The sequence below is a fragment of the Dipteris shenzhenensis genome, chromosome 9, assembly GCF_047967505.1.
Source record: "Dipteris shenzhenensis isolate YYH24624 ecotype China chromosome 9, Dip_SZ_1.0, whole genome shotgun sequence".
Taxonomy (NCBI): Eukaryota; Viridiplantae; Streptophyta; class Polypodiopsida; order Gleicheniales; family Dipteridaceae; genus Dipteris; species Dipteris shenzhenensis.
This window is the reverse complement of record NC_141604.1, coordinates 20154126-20172088: the sequence shown is the minus strand read 5'-3', so window position 1 is coordinate 20172088 and position 17963 is coordinate 20154126.

Genomic DNA, 17963 nt, shown 5'->3' with positions numbered 1-17963 from the left:
AGGGACACTATCATCCCGAATGTCCAAAATTGAAAATAAGAGAAGATAAGGGTGTAGTACTCTTAGAAAGAACATGTTCAGAGGAGGAAGATGAGGAAGAAACTTTGATGCCATTAATGACAAGAAGTTGTAAAACTAGGAGTGACGAGGAAGAGGAGGAAGAGAAAGAATGGAAACATAAGAAGAAAAAATCATCCCAAAGAAAGATTGGACAATCTGATTTTCCTCTTGGACAAGGGACTCTTAGTTATGATCTATTGACAGACCTTAGAGAGAAGACTACACAAATCACATTTGGGTAGCTTTTGGCACTCTCTCCAAAACTTAGGAAGGAATGGAGTAAATTGGCCAGCACTAGGGGGTCTAAGAAAAAGAAGAAAAAAGATAATGGGGCACCTATGGCACTAGATACACATGTGCCTTGACCTCTTGTTTGAGGACATTGGGGAGCTTGCTTGGGTGAAGCTAGTGTTAACTCATGGGAACATGATTGTCATGTTTGTTACTCGGAATCACATTGTGTTAGCATTATATAGGACTTTCAGCAATAAGGAATCAATTAAACTTGTCAAACACAAAGACTCATAACTTTTTGTTGTAGTATTTGATTCAAGATCTAATAACACAGAGACATGTACCTTATCATTGTAAATACCATAGGTATGAATTATAAATACCTTGGTACGAGGTGAGAGTTATTTGTGTATGGGATATTATGGGGTTTTTAGAAAATAGGAAGAGTGAGTCATATAAAGAGGTGGGCTCATATTGATGTGTTCCAATAATATAAGAGAGGCCACATGCCAAGCGTGTGGAAGGCATGTGGAGGAGTGTGGAGTCAAGAGGAATCCTTCTAGAATTCCTATGTGGAATAAGGAGGATGTGGACATATGGAAAAGAGAGGGTCCCTATGGGATCCATGTGGGGAGACTCTTGACTTTCTCAATATTTTAAGAGTCTTGAGCATCTTTTAATGGGACACATGGCAAGAGTAGCCAAAAAGGGCATGGATGGTGACATACGGGCTTATGTGATTGATGGGTAAAGGAATCTACAGGTAGCAATTGTAAATGGGTGAAGGAGGGTGATAAAATCTCTATCAAAGGAGCCCTCCTCTCCCTTGTTCATCATCTGTTCCACCATTAGGCCTCATGTTGCTATAGCTCTAGTCTCCTCAAGACTCTTCCATGAGCCTTCTCTCCCTCTTGTAGATATTCTCTTATGTAGACTCTTGAGTCCATCTCTCTCTAGTTCATTCTCTCTCTATGAGTAGTCTTGGAGCTTTCACTCCCTCTTGTACATATGAAACCTCTCTTCTCCCTTGTCTTTGTAGTATTTTGAGTTGCATTGGAGTGGAGCCTCACTCTATTGACAATGAAGATCACTTCGTGTTCCCTCTCTTGAGTCTCTCTTCCCTTTTCTTTCTTTCAAAGACTTAAAAGTTCTTTCTATTTGGCTGCTCATTGCACACACATGGTCCATCCATTTCTCGAGCCACCAAGGGAGTTACTTACTCTCTTCTAGGAAAAATCTATGAGTGGTGGATCATCGATGAAGGTGGAGTCTTGAGGGAGCATCCTGCTCAGGTGAAATTAGCATGGGTAGAGGGCAATTTACATGACAGTTTGACCCCCTGTTATTGTTTTGCTCATAACTTTTTGCTCATTAGTCCGATTTTGATGAAACTTATATCAGTAAACTGCCCATAACTTTCTGGCAGCTTCTTTATTTCTTACAAAACTTATATCAATGCGAAGCTCTCTTCAAGGTTCATGTCTTTGTGTTATTAGATCTTGAATTAGATACTACAGTAAAAAGTTCTGAGTCTCTGTGTTTGACAGTCTATTTTCATGAGAGTTTTTGCCTGTGAGGATAGTGGGAGAGAGGGAAGGAGTCTCACTTGCGGCTTTCTCACATGCACAATGGGGGAATACACACAAAGGTGGAGGCTGAAAACAGTTTTCCTCTTCTTAGTTGTGAAAGCCAAAAGAACTCTAGTACAAAGAAATAGAAGAACCCTATATGTGGGTCTCAAACCAAACTCAACTAACTAAGGTGGCATAATAACTGAGCCACGAACTAGTGTAGATAAGGATAGCTGTCATCCAGCTATTATTCGTGGGCGGTGTACCAACCGCATCTCTAGCTAACAAGTCGGTGACATAAATGCACAACAGTCACCCTGGCATATCGCGAGTGGAGCTCGATATCTCAACATTGCCCCCGTCTTGTAAACCGCCCATAACTTTCTGGCCGCTTCTTTGTTTCTTATGAAATGTATATTAGCACGAAGCCCATCTCAAGGTGCATCTCTAAATGTGTCTGAATCTTTGTTATCATGTCTCTACTGAAAGTTATAGGCCTCTATGTCTAATGACCATTTGCAAAGTGTTTTGAGCTTAGTGTAAAGGTATATATGAAGGAGGTGTAATGTTTCCTCGGAACCTACCCATCCGACCCAATCAGCCCCTTCAAACTCCTTGATTTGTATAAGTTCATGTCATGTTTAGCCTCAAGATCTTCTTTCAACAACGTATTGCTCTTCTCTTTGGCACAAACCGGCTTGCTGAGAGTAGGGCCTCTGTTGATCCTTTCCTTCTCCCTATGCTTGAGTACAACATCACTTGGGATGTTACCATCTTCATTCTCATCTAAGGGAGGAAAGTATGGTGTGGTATCTTGGGATAAAAGCTTCTTTTTAATGTCCCTTTGTCAATGATAGATATTTTTGTCACTCAATTCAAAAGCAGTAGGAAGTGAAGAGGTGCGTGAAGTTTATCACCCCCAACTTCATGTCACATATTTTGGTGGAGATGCCGGGTACGTTTGGTATTGGATTCATGCCACCTTACTAAACGGTCTCGGGTATACTTGATTGCATGTTATGCCTAGTATAGGCATGTTTTTTGAGGTAATAAAGAAGATGCCTGGAAGAACTCCATTAGAAGACGTTGTAGCCCATTTAAGAGAACTAGAAGATTGTGAAGATGATGCTCAAGCTATTCGCACAGTCATCATGATCATATCCTTTATGTTTGCACTTTTGAATATGTTAGTGAATCGACAACACCAGTAGCAGGCACAATGATAGATTGGGAATTTTTTCATGCAGAGTTGAGTCTTTGGGTAGTTTTTGACTATAACAGTGGAGTGGTGATTCTCAATGCTTTCAACTTCTTTGGCTATGCAAATGATGAAGAGTACAATATCTTGAAGCTGTTATGTGCACTTCCAATTGTGAGAAGGGTGATTCTTGAATGCATGTATACATAATGTCTTCATGATTGTGGTTGGTCACTTATTTTTGAAGATTTTGTTGAGGCTCACATTATGGAGGGTTTTCAACAAGTGGTTATGCATAATAAGTTGGTCTTGGTATACTAAGGCTCTATGGGATCTTGTTTGAGATGTTATTTGGATCTTGGTGTTTCCTTTTTATGTTTCATCATGGTGAAGATTCTAGTGTTTCGAGGGACCCAAGGGGAAGACTCGGAGTCTTATCTTCGGGATTTTGTTCGAGGATGCCGGCTTTCTGGATGGTCCATGAAGGATCGGTGGGCAGAGATTTTGCCTGATTTTCTTGAAGGTGTAGCCTTGATTTGGCATGAGGCCTTGCCGGATCTACCAAGGAGGAATGGGACCAAGTGGTGGTGGCTACAATGAAGTAGAGATTTGGCACAGTGGAGTCACCAAATGCTTTGATGTTGCAGTTAGACCGGTTCTATCAAGGAGAGAGTGAGATGGTCTCTGCGTTGGCAATCCGATATGAAACTTTATAAAAAAGGTATGAAAGGGCAGCTTTGCGAGCTATGGCATCTGCATCATCGACCCCTCAAAGTCTCTCAGGGATGGAGCACTTAAAGATGAGCAAATTTGTTATGGCTTTGGAGCCTCATGTTCGCTCAAAAGTAATGAGTAAAGATCCAACAACATACATGGAGGCACTTTGCATTGTGACCAAGAAAGAAGCTTCTCTAAAGATTGAATCCTCTTTTGTATCTTCAACAACTTCAACTTCTAAGGTGGAGGTAATGGGCACTCCTCATGTACCAAAGTCCGCTGAGTTAGATCATAATATCTCCCAATTGATGGCAGAGTTTGTTGATTTGAAATTGCATTTGGTTAATGCACGACCACCTAGACCACCAAAGAGTGAAGATAGGCCTCGAGATAAGAGTGGGGTCACTTGCTATGAATGTAATGAAAAAGGTCACTATCACCCCGAGTGTCCTAGATTGAGAAAGAAAGAAGAAAAACAAGTATCCTTGTTAGAAACTTCTTCAGGGGATGAGGAAAGAGAGGTAATGATGACTAAACGGGGGCATGGTAAAGCAAAAGAAGAAGAAGAAAGCAAGGAAGAAGTAGATGAGGAACATCAGGAAGAGGAATGCCGAATTAAGAAAAAGAGAGCATCTTGAAGGAGAATTAGCCAGTCACACTTTCCTTTAGGACAAGGCATTGGAAGGTATGACTTGTTGTTAGACCTTAAAGAAAAGGAAGCACCTTTGGTCAATTACTTGCTTTGTCTCCAAAACTATAGAAGGAATGGGGAAAGCTAGCAAGCACAAGAGTGTCAAAGAAGAAAAAGAAGAAAAGTGCCATTCCTCTTATTCAAAAGGTAGATATAGATGTTGGTGATGATGTACCTGTGGTTGATGTGATCATTGATGGTCAAGTGATTTCTAATGTGTACATTGATGGAGGTGCATCAATTAATGTCATGAGTGAGAAGACCATGATAGATGGTGATTTAAAATAATCTAGTACTACCTCTCCTTATTGCATCAAATTGGCTGACAACACTAGGGTAAAGACCTTGGGAGTTGTGAAGAATGTAGAAGTGGATGTATGTGGAATTTTTGTGCCGACTACTTTTCAGGTGATCCCTACCAAGCCAGATGCACGTGCCTATCCATTGATTTTGGGAAGGCCTTGGCTATGCAAGGTGAAGGCTATTCAAAAGTGGGATACTAGAGAATTGATTTTGCAAGGAAATGATAAGAAGGTGTGCTACAACATCAGAAGCTGCAAAAAGGAAGTTGTCAAGGAAGAGTCTTCAACATCAGAGAGTTTGACTTAACCGATGAAGAAGAAAAGATAGGGTGTAGCTCTGAGGAGTTCAGCTCAGAGGGTGAGGTGGAAGGAGTGGCCTTTGGTCTTTGTCTTGGTGTTGATCAGGATTGAGTCAGGAGGGAACAAGGTGGTGGTACAAGAAGATCTTGTAGAGACACTCCATGTGGAGGATGTGGAGCACACTAACGACGCCAATGCAATAAAGAGATTCTTGGTGATTCTCTATCAGGTAGTGAGGAGCTCCAGTACTTGGATATGTTATATGATTTTCTTGCTTTCTTGCTTCAACTCAATCTTGTGCTCCACAAGAGAGACTAGTCGAACCTGTGAATAGCTTGTTACAAAGAGAAGAAGAGATTTTAATCCTCTTGAATCCTAAGTAAGAGGTTAATGTCAAAGTCATTACAACCATCCTCAGGTTTGATGCAACCTTTTCCTTGGCTTTATACTTTGCTTATTTTGATTAAACCCAAGAAGCTAATACTTTTTTTTTTAATATAGTAATGTTATAGCAAATTTTTCTTAAAATATACAAAGTGTTTCATATATGCTCAATCCTCTTATTTCGGAAGTGCTTAGCAACAAAGAAGAAACCATAGAGGATGTTTGCAAGTGGTTGAAGCACGTTCCTATGAATGAGGCACGAGTTATCTTTACAGCATATTATCAGAAGTAAGCATCAAACCCTACTTGTTTTTTCTATTGCATTGCTAGAATTGTCTCAAACACAATAATTATTCTTTATTGATAATGCAGCTCACATTGGAGTTTGGTAGTCGTGGACATCTTTGCTAAGAAGTGCTTCTTTGCCAACTCAATGACATCCGTCCATGGCACTGTGTTAGAGTAAGTATAGACTACACTTGTTGTCACTTCTTGACATGTAGATTGATATGCAATGCACATATTCACTGTTGTTATATGTTTTGATGTGCAGATCGGCTCGAAATTTAGTAGGTGCTATCGACACAGTAATGCGGCAATGTGACTTGGCACAACAAATAGAGTATATAACATGTCAGGTATCACATCAAGAGGATAGCCACATCTATAATTGTGGATGGAGGGTGGGCTACAATTGCTTTTTGGTACTTGGTCAAATTTTTGAGATACAAAATGACACCACACTATCAACATATACGGATTTGCATCTCTATGCATTTATAACATGTACCATTCGAGCAATCATTAAGGGCGACATTATGGACCCTCCCACAAGGCAAATAGATAATGGCTCAGAGGAGTGCGAAATGAATGCCATCAAAGAGTCAAAGGGGATAGAAGACCTCAACTCTACAAACATGGCTTCATTGGAAGAATTGGGAAACTCTTTTAATGTTAGGGTTATGATTCAACATAGACCTCAGTATCTTGAATGGGAGAGGAGATTTCAATCCTCTCTAGAGCTTCAAATGAGGTCAATAACAACGTTATGATGGCCATTCTCAGGTTTGATACAAAATTTTTCTCTGCTTGATAATTCAATATTTTGATTAAATATAATAAGCTAATATTCATTTATTTGTTGGTGCAGTATAGTTATCTCACGATTTTGTAGAGCCGTACAAAACCGTGTGTATATGTTGGATTCCCTCCTTCTCCTATACTTAGCGATAGCAGAAAGATGATAGTCGATGTTTGTAAATGGTTACAGCCTTTACATTTACATGGCGTGCGAGTCCTATTTATGGCATATCATGAGATGTATCATGGCAACCTTTATTTTCATCTTATACTGGCAACATTGTGTTAAATAATAATGGTTCTTAATTATTCATGTAGGGAACATTGGAGTCTGGTGGTTTGGGACCTTGAAGAAAACTATTGTTGGTTTGTCAACTCGATTGCAGGCTTTCATGGCTCAGTGCAAATGTAAGTATTCTATTAATCAAAAAATCATCTCCATGTATGCTCTAGATCTCTCTTTTTTGTTGAGTCAAGGTACTCAGCCTGGATAGTCCTGACACACTAAGTTTTTTTAATATGTCATGATGAGCAGGTCGATTGAGAAGTTGGTATCTACTATCAGAGAAACAGGACAATACAAAGACTCGCTAGACTTCCAAAAGCGTTTAATAGTAGAGTAGGAAGATGGGCATAGTTGTGGGTGAAGAGTTGCCTATAACTGCATGTTGATTTTCAAAGAAAATCAACATGCAGTTATAGGCAACTTTCTCACTTAAGCCGCAGGTCTCATCGGAAGACTCTTTGGAGCTCAAATATTCAGAGGACATACAATTATTTAGGGCTGAAATCATTCGAGACCTAATTGCTGCCATTAGAATACAACATGCAACTGAAGCAATATCAGAGCTTGCATTTAAGGAAGAGGAGACAGAGTCTACTGTGAAAGCACTGCACACTACAGAAGAAGTAGAGACTCAATGTACACCTACAACACCATAGCCTCCACTGGAAGCATCAGAAGAGTTGCCACAGCCTCCGCTTGCATTTAAGGAAGACGATACTAAGTCTACTCCGAAAGCACTACATACTACAAAAGAAGTAGAGACTGAGCATACATCTAGAGCACCACAGCCTCCATTGGAAGCATCAGAAGAGTTGCCACAATCTCCACTAGAAGCATCAGAAGAGTTGTGATGCATGTATGATGTGTTTGTATATATGCATGAGGAGCATATTCTCATGATGTTGTTTATTCCATGAATATTATGGTTGACATTTATTTGTTGCAATGTATGAATCATGATGTAGTTTTTGTTGATTATACACCAATTTGTGACTTATTAGTTGAGTGGCATTTAGTCATGATATTTATATATTTATTTCATGCACAAAATTTTATGATATGAATGTGTGATGATGTGATTATTAGGAAATATAGCCATCTGTGATGAGAATTTTGATATGAATATGTGATAATGTAATATTTGTAATATATTTCACTCCAAAGTATCAATTCCCAATGCTCCACTCACTTAAAGTACAGCATTCCCAATGCTCTGCAAAATTTTATTCAGTTGGACAGTCTCCACTCACTTAAAGTAGAGCATTTCCAATGCTTCTCTCACTTTATTCCAACCCTTATCCTTATCATAGCGAACACATCGTGCCTTAGTGCACTTGTATTCTTCCATCGTAGTCCTTCCACAAACACTCTCTTATTTCTTACATCCTAGTCCTTCTGATAAACTTGTATTCGTCTTTCACTTTACGTCTTCCCTCACTTTCTATCACTCTTGAAGGATCGGTAGCTCACTGTGCATCCCTCGCTATCGCTCCCTCACTCTCCTTCTCCCACTTTCCCTCTAAGACAATGACTAGTTACTACCTGACTTCATTTACTGAACTCAAATTCTGTCTTAGATCTCTTTTGTATGGACCAATGAAGGGAAAATCATTCAAGGAGGATATGCTACACACATGGCTGCTTGATTTGAACTCAGCAGAAGAGGTAAATATCCCTAGCTTTCTTTTTTGCTTCTTTTAGTCACGTACTTCTTATGCTAACGAGTTAAATTTTCGTACAGGATATGGCGGTGGCTAGAAGCTGTATTGAAAAAAATGGTGAAGATGAGGAAAGCCAAGAGAGAAAAGAAGAGTTGTTGAATGCTTACAAGTCGGCGGAAGATTCGAAACAAGTCGTGAGGAGAGTCTGTGAGGAGATTTGTGATGCCAGCCCTGGTTACGCATGACCTGCAAGTTTAAAGTCTGCTTGTTTTCATGAAGCCAATGCCATAGTAGACACTTTCGAGGACATATGCTCTCTCTAATGACTTAATAGTCAAGTGATGGAAATTTAATTCCATAGAGACTTATGTGTTTTCTAAAGTAACTGTGACAGACAAGAAATGAAACTACAATTCCACAAAGACTTTTTAGTTCTCTAATGTAAAGTTGTAATAGACAAGAGAGACAAAGATGAGATCTTCGAGGCTGAGCTAATGGAAGGTGTTTTTTACTCACAGGGGGGTCACTATGTATAAACCCTCTATATCACGTGCGTTCAAGGCCTATATTTAAAATCCCTTATCTGTAAATTTTTTCATTAATAAAATATATCCCTTTTTTATACAAATCTGTAAATTTTTTCCAAAACTATTTTAAAGAGTCCCTTATGTATATTTATTTCTGTAAATTTTAGAAATATAAAATATCCTTCTATTGAACTCACGTGATAGGGTTACATATGATGAGTGACCCCCCTGAGGTTTTTTAACACCATATGGCTTTGAGTTATATGATCTACTTCTTGTACAAATGTGTCATGCTTTTTTTTAAATGTACTCTAGTTTTAATAACATGTTACACCATTTTTTCTAATTTGATTTTTTAAAATCTTACTTTTTGTCTCTTTTAACAACATGAAGTCCTCTTTTTTTAATGTACTCTAGTTTTAATAACATGTCACATCATTTTTTCTAATTTGATTTTTTAAAATCTTACTTTTTGACTCAAAGTTTTGTTTTATAAGAGCCTCTTTTTTTTAAATGCTTTATCCAAAATTATCTCACAAAACAAATTTGGACAGTGCACCAGTCCAAAATTAATGAAATAGGTGTTTCTTGTGTAACTACGTGGGAACCAGCTAACTCTACTTGTAAGCCCCCCATATGAGGAGAAGGCATTTGAGTAGCTCGGTTATCCGGTAGGTCCTGGTTTGGACACTAGCTGGGGGACATATGTGGCTTGATGGCTGGACGGCTTCAGATAGAGTTGGCAAACTACCAACTAGGCTACATGCAAGTGTGGGAAGGCATTCCATGACTGACCGCACTGAGGGTAGACGGAGCATTTCCCAGGGCAGCCCACTCTCGGGTTGCAGGGCATGTTTGGAGCCCTAGATAGTCGCGGATGGCTGTGGGCCGAACGGGTTAGTTGCTCTATTCTGTGCCACAGTTCTATCATGTGGTCAGTGGCCTATTTCGGGACCGAACCCCAGTTGGTCGTTTTGGGCGGGGACTGCGGTCACCCAATTGGGTCTAACTGACTACGACTGGTGGCTATATAAGAGCAAGCCCGTGAAGCCCATTTCATCACTAGCTACAACAACCCTGATTCCTTAGCATCTAGCCTCCGTCCTCTACTATTTCCAGCATGCCATCAAAGCTTCTCTCATAGGAGCACACGGCTGGGAGGCAGCGCCATCTATTGTATCAGTTTTACAGTAATCAAATTTTTGATTCTCCATACTATCTGCTTTTCTCTCTTGCATACAAGATCCTGTTATCTGTTGAGCACAGACATTGTATTGTTTTCTTACATGGTATTAGAGCTTGGGCTCTAGCAAGAAGATTTGGTAGTGTGTTTCTGTTTGTGAGCAAATTGTGAGAGATGGCCCAGCCCAAAGACTGTGAATCCCACCGTTCGGCGAAAGCAAAAAGTTGGACGGCACTAACTATCCACTCTGGAAGTTCAAGATAAAGACCATCCTAAGTGCATATGAGCTTTGGGATAGTACTACTGGGGTGGATGTGAAGCCGGTTGCGAGAATGCAGGACAACAAATAGTACCAACTGCGGATGAGATTCTCACGTGGACAAGAAGAAATGCAGATGCACTGTGTTCTATTGTCTACAGTTTAAGTGATTCTATCATGGCATTAATTCAACATGTCACCACAGCGGAGGAGGCATGGACGGTCTTGAAAAATCAGTACAAGACCACGAATCAGATGTAGATTCAGAATCTAGAGACTCAACTCGCGAACAAAAAATTGTTTAAGTCTGAAGCGATAGAGAAGTTCATCACTGCGGTGAAGAATCTGTGCGATTAGATGACTGTGATTGACATCACCATCACCAGCGAGAATGTAGCACGAAGGTGCATACAAATCCTCCCACCAAAGTACGACAGTTTTGTTACGGTGCTGAATACACAGAACAGAAATCCGCCCCTCAACTTTGAGGATTTCAATGCAATGCTTCTCGAGGAGGAGATGCGTCAAAAGATGAGAATTGGAAAAGATTCGGCTTTCTATGCTAGATCAAAGAAAGGTAAGGGTAAGGACTCTGGTAACCCATCTTCTTCAGATGATAAAAAGAGAAAGAAGAAGATCAAGTGCTTCTATTGTAACAAGGCAGGGCACAAGCAGAATAAGTGCTGGAAGAAGATTGCAAATGAGAAGAACGGAGTAAAGAAAGAGTCCAGCAACAGCGTGCAAGCAGTACCAGTAGAGCTATTCGTAGCAATTGAGGAGATTTGCACAGAGGCAGTTCATATACCTACGGATGAACCTTGGATTATTGACAGTGGTGCATCACGCCACATGACCAGTCAGAAGGATTGGTACACCTCTCTACATCTGGTAGGGAATGACATCCTGGTAGCAGTCGGCAATGATGCAAAATGTCCAACAAAAGGAAAAGGTACGATTGCTCTCAAGTGAGATGGAGTTGTAAAATAGTTGTTCAATGTTCTTTATGTGCGAGATATCAAGAGGAACTTGTTGTCCATTTCTGTGATCACGGATTGGGACCTCAAAGTTCAATTCGATAAGAATGGTGCACAAATTCTGGATCTTCAAGGGAAGGTCATTGGTAAAGGTACATGGCACAACAATATCTACGAACTCTCAGCTTTCAATGCTCGAGCCGATGTGAGCAACACTAAGCTGTGGCATGAGAGGTTTGGTCATCTAAACCTTAGTTCTTTAAAGGAGATGCATAAAAGTGGAATGATTGCAGACCTACCAGAAATTACAGATCTGCCCGATGTATGTGAAGCTTGCATGATGGGCAAGCAGCATCAGCAACCCTTTCCTAAAGAGGCCAGCAAGGCAAAAGCTCCTCTAGAGCTCATTCACACGGACCTCTGTGGAAAGATGGAGACGGAAGCTTTGGGTGCTTCCTACTACTTCATGACGCTGATCGACGACTATAGTAGAAGGATATATGGATATACTTCCTGAAGACTAAAGATGAGGCTTTTAATAAGTTGAAAGAATGGCATGTAATGGTCGAGAAAGAAACGTGGAGGAAGGTGAATAAGTTGAGATCAGACAGAGGTGGTGAGTTCACATTAAGTGAATTCGAAAGTAACTGCAAAAGTCACGGGATCAAGAGGCAGAAACCCCCGCCACATACATCACAGCAAAATGGAGTAGCAGATTGCAAGATGCGCGTCATCTGTGAAATGGGAAGGAGTATAATGAAAGGGAAAGATTTTCCAAAGACTTTCTCGGTTGAAGCATGTAACACGGCAGTTTACATTCTGAATCGTAGCTACACAAAGGCTGTGAACAGGATGACTCCACTGCAGGCCTTTTCTGGTAAGAAACCTTCAGCTGCACATTTTAGAGTTTTTGGATGTGACTGTTTTGTGCATGTCCTTGATGCTAATAGGACCAAATGGGAACCGAAGAGCCAGAAGTGTATTTTCTTGGGCTAGAGTGAAGAGGCGAAGGGTTACCACCTCTATAACCCTATTACCAAGAAGGTAATAGTAAGTCATGATGTGGTCTTCTCAGAACAGCCGCATCAATTGGAGGAGGATGCTTCCTTCCCGGACAACCAGGACCAGGATATCCTTCCAGTACAACCACCAACAGTAGACCAAACTCCCCCAATGGTGCTTGGGAGGATTCAAGATAAAGAAGAGGAAGAAGAGCCTATGGAACCACAATGGCAATGGCCATTCCCAAAGTGGGTAAAGTAGCTTTTGGATGGTAGAGAACCTCCAGCCATTGAGGAGGAGCCATCTGACTACCACGGTCCAAGAGATTAGAGGAGCAAAGAAGGGTGCAAGAACACTTGGTCAACTATGCTTTGATGACAGAGGTGATCCGTGCTGATGAATCCAAGTGTCTTGAAGAGGCACAGGGTGATGATAGATGGATGGAGGCTATGCAGTCAGAGTATAGCTCCATAATGAAGAACAACACTTGGGACCTTGTGGATCGACCACCAAAATGCAAGGTAATTGGCACCAAGTGGGTGTACAAGACCAAGTACAAGTCTGATGGCATGTTGGATAAGTACAAGGCTCGGATCGTGGCAAAAGGATTCGCACAGTTACGTTTTGATTATCAAGATACTTTTGCTCCCATAGCTCGGACTAACCAGAATTCACAGTGTTTTGGCTTTAGCAGCCCAAGGAAGTTGGCCCTGTTTCAGATGGATGTAAAATCTACCTTTTTGAATGGAGATCTCAAGGAGAAGGTATACGTGGAACAGCCACTAGGTTTTATGAACCCCGGTTAAGAAGGTAAAGTCTGTAAATTAAAGAAGGCACTTTACGGGCTGAAACAGGCCCCACGAGCATGGTACTAGCAAATTGATGCATACTTTCTACAAAATGGGTTCAAGAGGAGCCCATCTGATGCAAATTTGTAAATCTCAAAGAAGGAGGCAGGTGTATGATTGTGGTCCTTTATGTGGACGACCTTGTCATAACAGGGAACCATGAAGAGAAGATCTCGCAGACAAAGCATTTGCTAGGAAGAGAGTTTGAAATGACGGCTGATGCATTTTTGTTTGGGTATTGAAGTTTGGCAAGAGCCAAAACAGATCTTCATCTCACAGCTGAAGTATGCTAGAGAGATACTGAAGGCATTTGGCATGGCTGAGTGCAAGACAGTTGGCACCCCTATAGAGGTTGACATGAAGCTCTCAAACAAGGATTCATCACCACTGGTGGACAAAACAAAGTACAGATGGCTTGTGGGCAGCTTGATTTACTTGTGCAACACGTGGCCGCAGACATCAGCTTTGCCACTGGTGTACTAATCAGGTTTTCCAATAAGCTCCATTAACCATTGGAGGGCAAGGATGCGGGTGCTGAAATACATCAAAGGCACACTTGATTATGGCATCACCTATACCAAGGGCAACATCTTGACCGGATTCTATGACTCGGATTGGGCAGGAGACATGGACAGTAGGAGATCAGTGACAGGTTACTATTTCTCACTTGGATCTGGAGCTGTGTCATGGGTCAGCAAGAAGCAACCCACAGTTGCTCTTTCTTATACCGAGGCTGAGTACAAATCAGCATGTTTTGCTTCTTGTGAGGTAGTGTGGTTGAGGAGGATTTTAGGGGACATGGGTGCAATGCAGAACAAGCCTATGCAGTTATCATGTGACAATCAGAGTTGCATGGCGATTGCAAAGAACCCTATGTTCCACACTCGCACAAAACACATTGAGATTCAATATCACTTTGTACGCGAGCTCATCATGGGTGGAGAGGTTGACTTGGTGTACTATCCAACTACAGAGAATGCTACGGACATCTTCATGAAGGCTCTTGGAAGAGACTTGGTGGAGAGGCATCTTCATCGACTTGGCATTGGGCCGAAAAAGTAAGCTCACTTGTGGGTGGACATTGAGGGGGGGCGTTAGATATCAATGCTCCACTCTTGTGTAACTATGCGGGAACCAGCTAACTCTACTTGTAAGCCCCCCATATGAGAAGAAGGCATTTGAGTAGCTCGATTATCAGGTAGGTCTTGGTTTGGACACCAGATGGGGGCCATGTGTGGCTTGATGGCTGGATGGCTTCAGATAGAGTTGGCACATTGCCAACTAGGCTACATGCAAGTGTGGGAAGGCATCCCATGACTGACCGCACTGAGGGTGGACGGAGCATTTCCCAGGGCAGCCCACTCTCGGGTTGTGGGGCCCAAATTTGGAGCCCCAAATGATCTCGGATGGCTGTGGGCTGAATGGTAACCGTAGGTTAGTTGCTCTATTCTATGCCACGGTTCTATCGTGTAGTCGGTGGCCTAGTTTGGGACCGGGCCGTTTTGGGCGGACTGGGTCGGTCACCCAATTGGGTCTAACTGACTACGTTAATATAAGAGCAATCCCGTGAAGCCCATTTCATCACTGCAATGTTTTACACAAAATAATTCTTACAATTGTTCTTGTGAAAGAACATGGTATTCTTTTGCTTGCACATGTGAATGAATAAAATACTCATTCTTACATGTATGCAAATGAATGAGTTTGTATTTCTTTCAATTGTATATGTGAATGGATCAATGCATGCATTTGAAAAATTCTCATTCTTACACTTGTACTTTTGAATGAATATCTTATCATTTCAATTATGCATGTGAAAGAATGTGATATTATGTCGCTTGCACACGTGAATGAATAAAATCCTCATTCTTACATGTATGCATGTGAATGAATTTAAAATTCTTTCACTTTCATATGTGAGTGAATTAATAAATAAATTTGAAAATTTCTCATTCTTATACTTGTAATTTTGAGTGAATATATTATCCTTTCAATTGTACATGTGAGTGATTGTTTAAACAAAATCATTCTTGCATTTATTCTTGTGAAATAATTTGATATTCTTTTACTTGTGCACATGAATGAATAGTGTCTTTCTTATATGTATGCATGTGAATAAATTTGTAATTCTTTCATTTGCATATGTTATGAAAGAATGAATTAATGCATTAAAAAAATTCTCATTCGTTAGGAAAAGACTGAGCTCATTTTAGGGCCTTTTAGTTTAGACAAAAATAGAGATCCTCCAATGGAGGGAGGCCAACATTGCGTTGGACAAACTGGGGCATTTTTTTCATGTGTCATAAATACTACGTCCAAGGACCCAAATGGCTTTCTATAATTTTGGTGCAAAATTTGGTAGTTTTGGCATCACCATTATGTCTAGAGCGTGAAAACCCCCAAAACAAATTTTGAATCACTAAATTTGGCCTCCCAAAGGGGCTCAAATGACCAAAACAGGTGTACGAGAGGACTGTGCTTAAGAAATCAATTTGGGCACTTTGCCCCATGCCAAGTGCCCACATCGCTTTCTTAAGTACAAATTGGTTTTCTTCTATTTTGGTACAGAATTTGGTGGTTTTAACATCACCATTGTGTCCCAAGAAGGTCAAAACTCCTAAAATGACTTTTGAATCACTAAATTTGGCCTGCGGGTCAAAGCAACCAAAACAAGCACCTAACAGGACTGCACTTAAGAAAGTGAATTGGGCACGAGACCAAGTTGAGACACCAAATTTAGTGATGCAAAAGTCCTTGGGGGGGTTTTTGCCTACTTTGGACACAATGGTGATGTCAAAACCACCAAATTTTGCGCCAAAATAGTAGAAATCTATTTAGGTCCTTGGATGTAGCATTTATGACATAGTGAAAAACACTCAAGCAAAACCTCAAAATTCCAATGTATCTATTTTGTGATTTACACCTCTGATTGAACGCTCGGCCATATAAAGTTATGGTTCTCACTCTAGAATTTTTGCCAAAAAAATAAGAAAATCATGAATTTCTACAGGGCCCCAAAATTAGCAAAGTTGAAGCATGGCTTCTGGTAAGATTTGGTCATATGTGACCAAGTTGAGAAAAGTGTGCACATGAATCTCACTTGTTGAACATTGTGGTCACAATTTCAATTTTGATGCTACTCAGATAAAACACTATTTATCAGCATTTGACTCACATGTCAAATCTTTATAAGTCATATTTACAAAAGATGACAAGGGTGGTAAATCCTTGCTTATTAAGGATTGATGACATAAGAAATGATTAAATTAAGGTGGATGACAATGTTGAGTTAGTGGATCCCATAAATGCAAGGCATGAACGTTGACATGTCAAGAATGAATATATGCTACAAGATGAGTCAAAGTTTGTGGATGCCACATGCCAAGGGAATATTTTCAAGGAGGGAAGAGGTAAAATCATGTATGTTTGCTAGTTGGAACCACCTATGCCATGTAAATGTGTGCTGACAGCATTCTCACAAATCTCGGGTGAGCACCATGTACAAATTCCATCGAAGTTGTGTGGGGGTTAAAGGTCATTACCCCGGTTATGTACAATACTCAAACACATACTCAAGTTTTGGTGGTGGTTTTGCACCCACCAAAACTTGCGGCTCTCTGTCTCTCTCTCTCCTTCTTCCGTTATTGCTTCCATTGAGAGCACTCTTAACTGGTATCAGAGCCCGGGTGATCTAGCTGAGCGTGCATGAATGCTTGAAGCTCCGCAGCTCTGTGGGAGGAAGGAGAAGCTCTGTGGGAAGCTTTGTGGGTGACTTTACTTGCATCCGAGTGTGTAGAGACCTTGGAGGAACCTTTGGAAAAGTCACTTTGGTTTTGCAAAGTGGTTTTGAGAGCCTATTAAGTGTTTTCAAAGAAAAAGTCGTTTTTTGAGCTTTTCCCTGTTCCGTTCGATGACAGAGACTCCATATTGACTTGTAGAGGCAACTATTGCTTGCTTTTGGTGTCCACTTCACTTCAGGAGCTTTGAAACACCTTCATTCTTGAATTTGGGATCATTTCATTGGATTTCTGACTCACTGTGTCAGTTTTTGCATTTTTTGCCCGGGTGTTAGAACTCAAGTTTGGAGCAACCATTTGCAGATCTGTCAGTTCCGCTGGACTCAGGAGGTCCTACAACTTCTATGTTGCTCCATCATTCACACTCCGGTGGAGTTTACAAACAGCTCTGTTTCCAAAAACATTTTTCAGTCTGTGTGTTGGACCTAGTGATTGAGACCACGGTTTCCAAAACCGTCTGTCCCATTGTGTTTTGGACGCCCAAAAACCCTTACATGTCAGTTCCTGCGCGATTCGGTGGAGGATTTTCAGAGTTATAGATCTCTGCGTATTCGATTTCGTCTCTTTGTTATGCATTTTTCATTCTAAGGTTTTGAAACCTTAGATTTATGCCACATGGCAGTGGATAAGTGTTGACTCCCATTTCTCACTCATCGGTTGGGATTTTGGAGTTCTGGCAAAAGAGAGATATTTGTAGATTTTCTTGCTGAGTCCGATTATGCAATGGTGCCCATGTTTTGAGGCATCTCAGGTTCTATCAGTAGCGGTCATTACCATGGGACTATGCTTTCTTGAGCATACCTTATGCAGATCACTCTGGTTGCAGTTTGAGCAGTGTGTGCACTCATTCGTGGTGTGCATTGGGTTGCAGTGGATGATTTATAGGCCA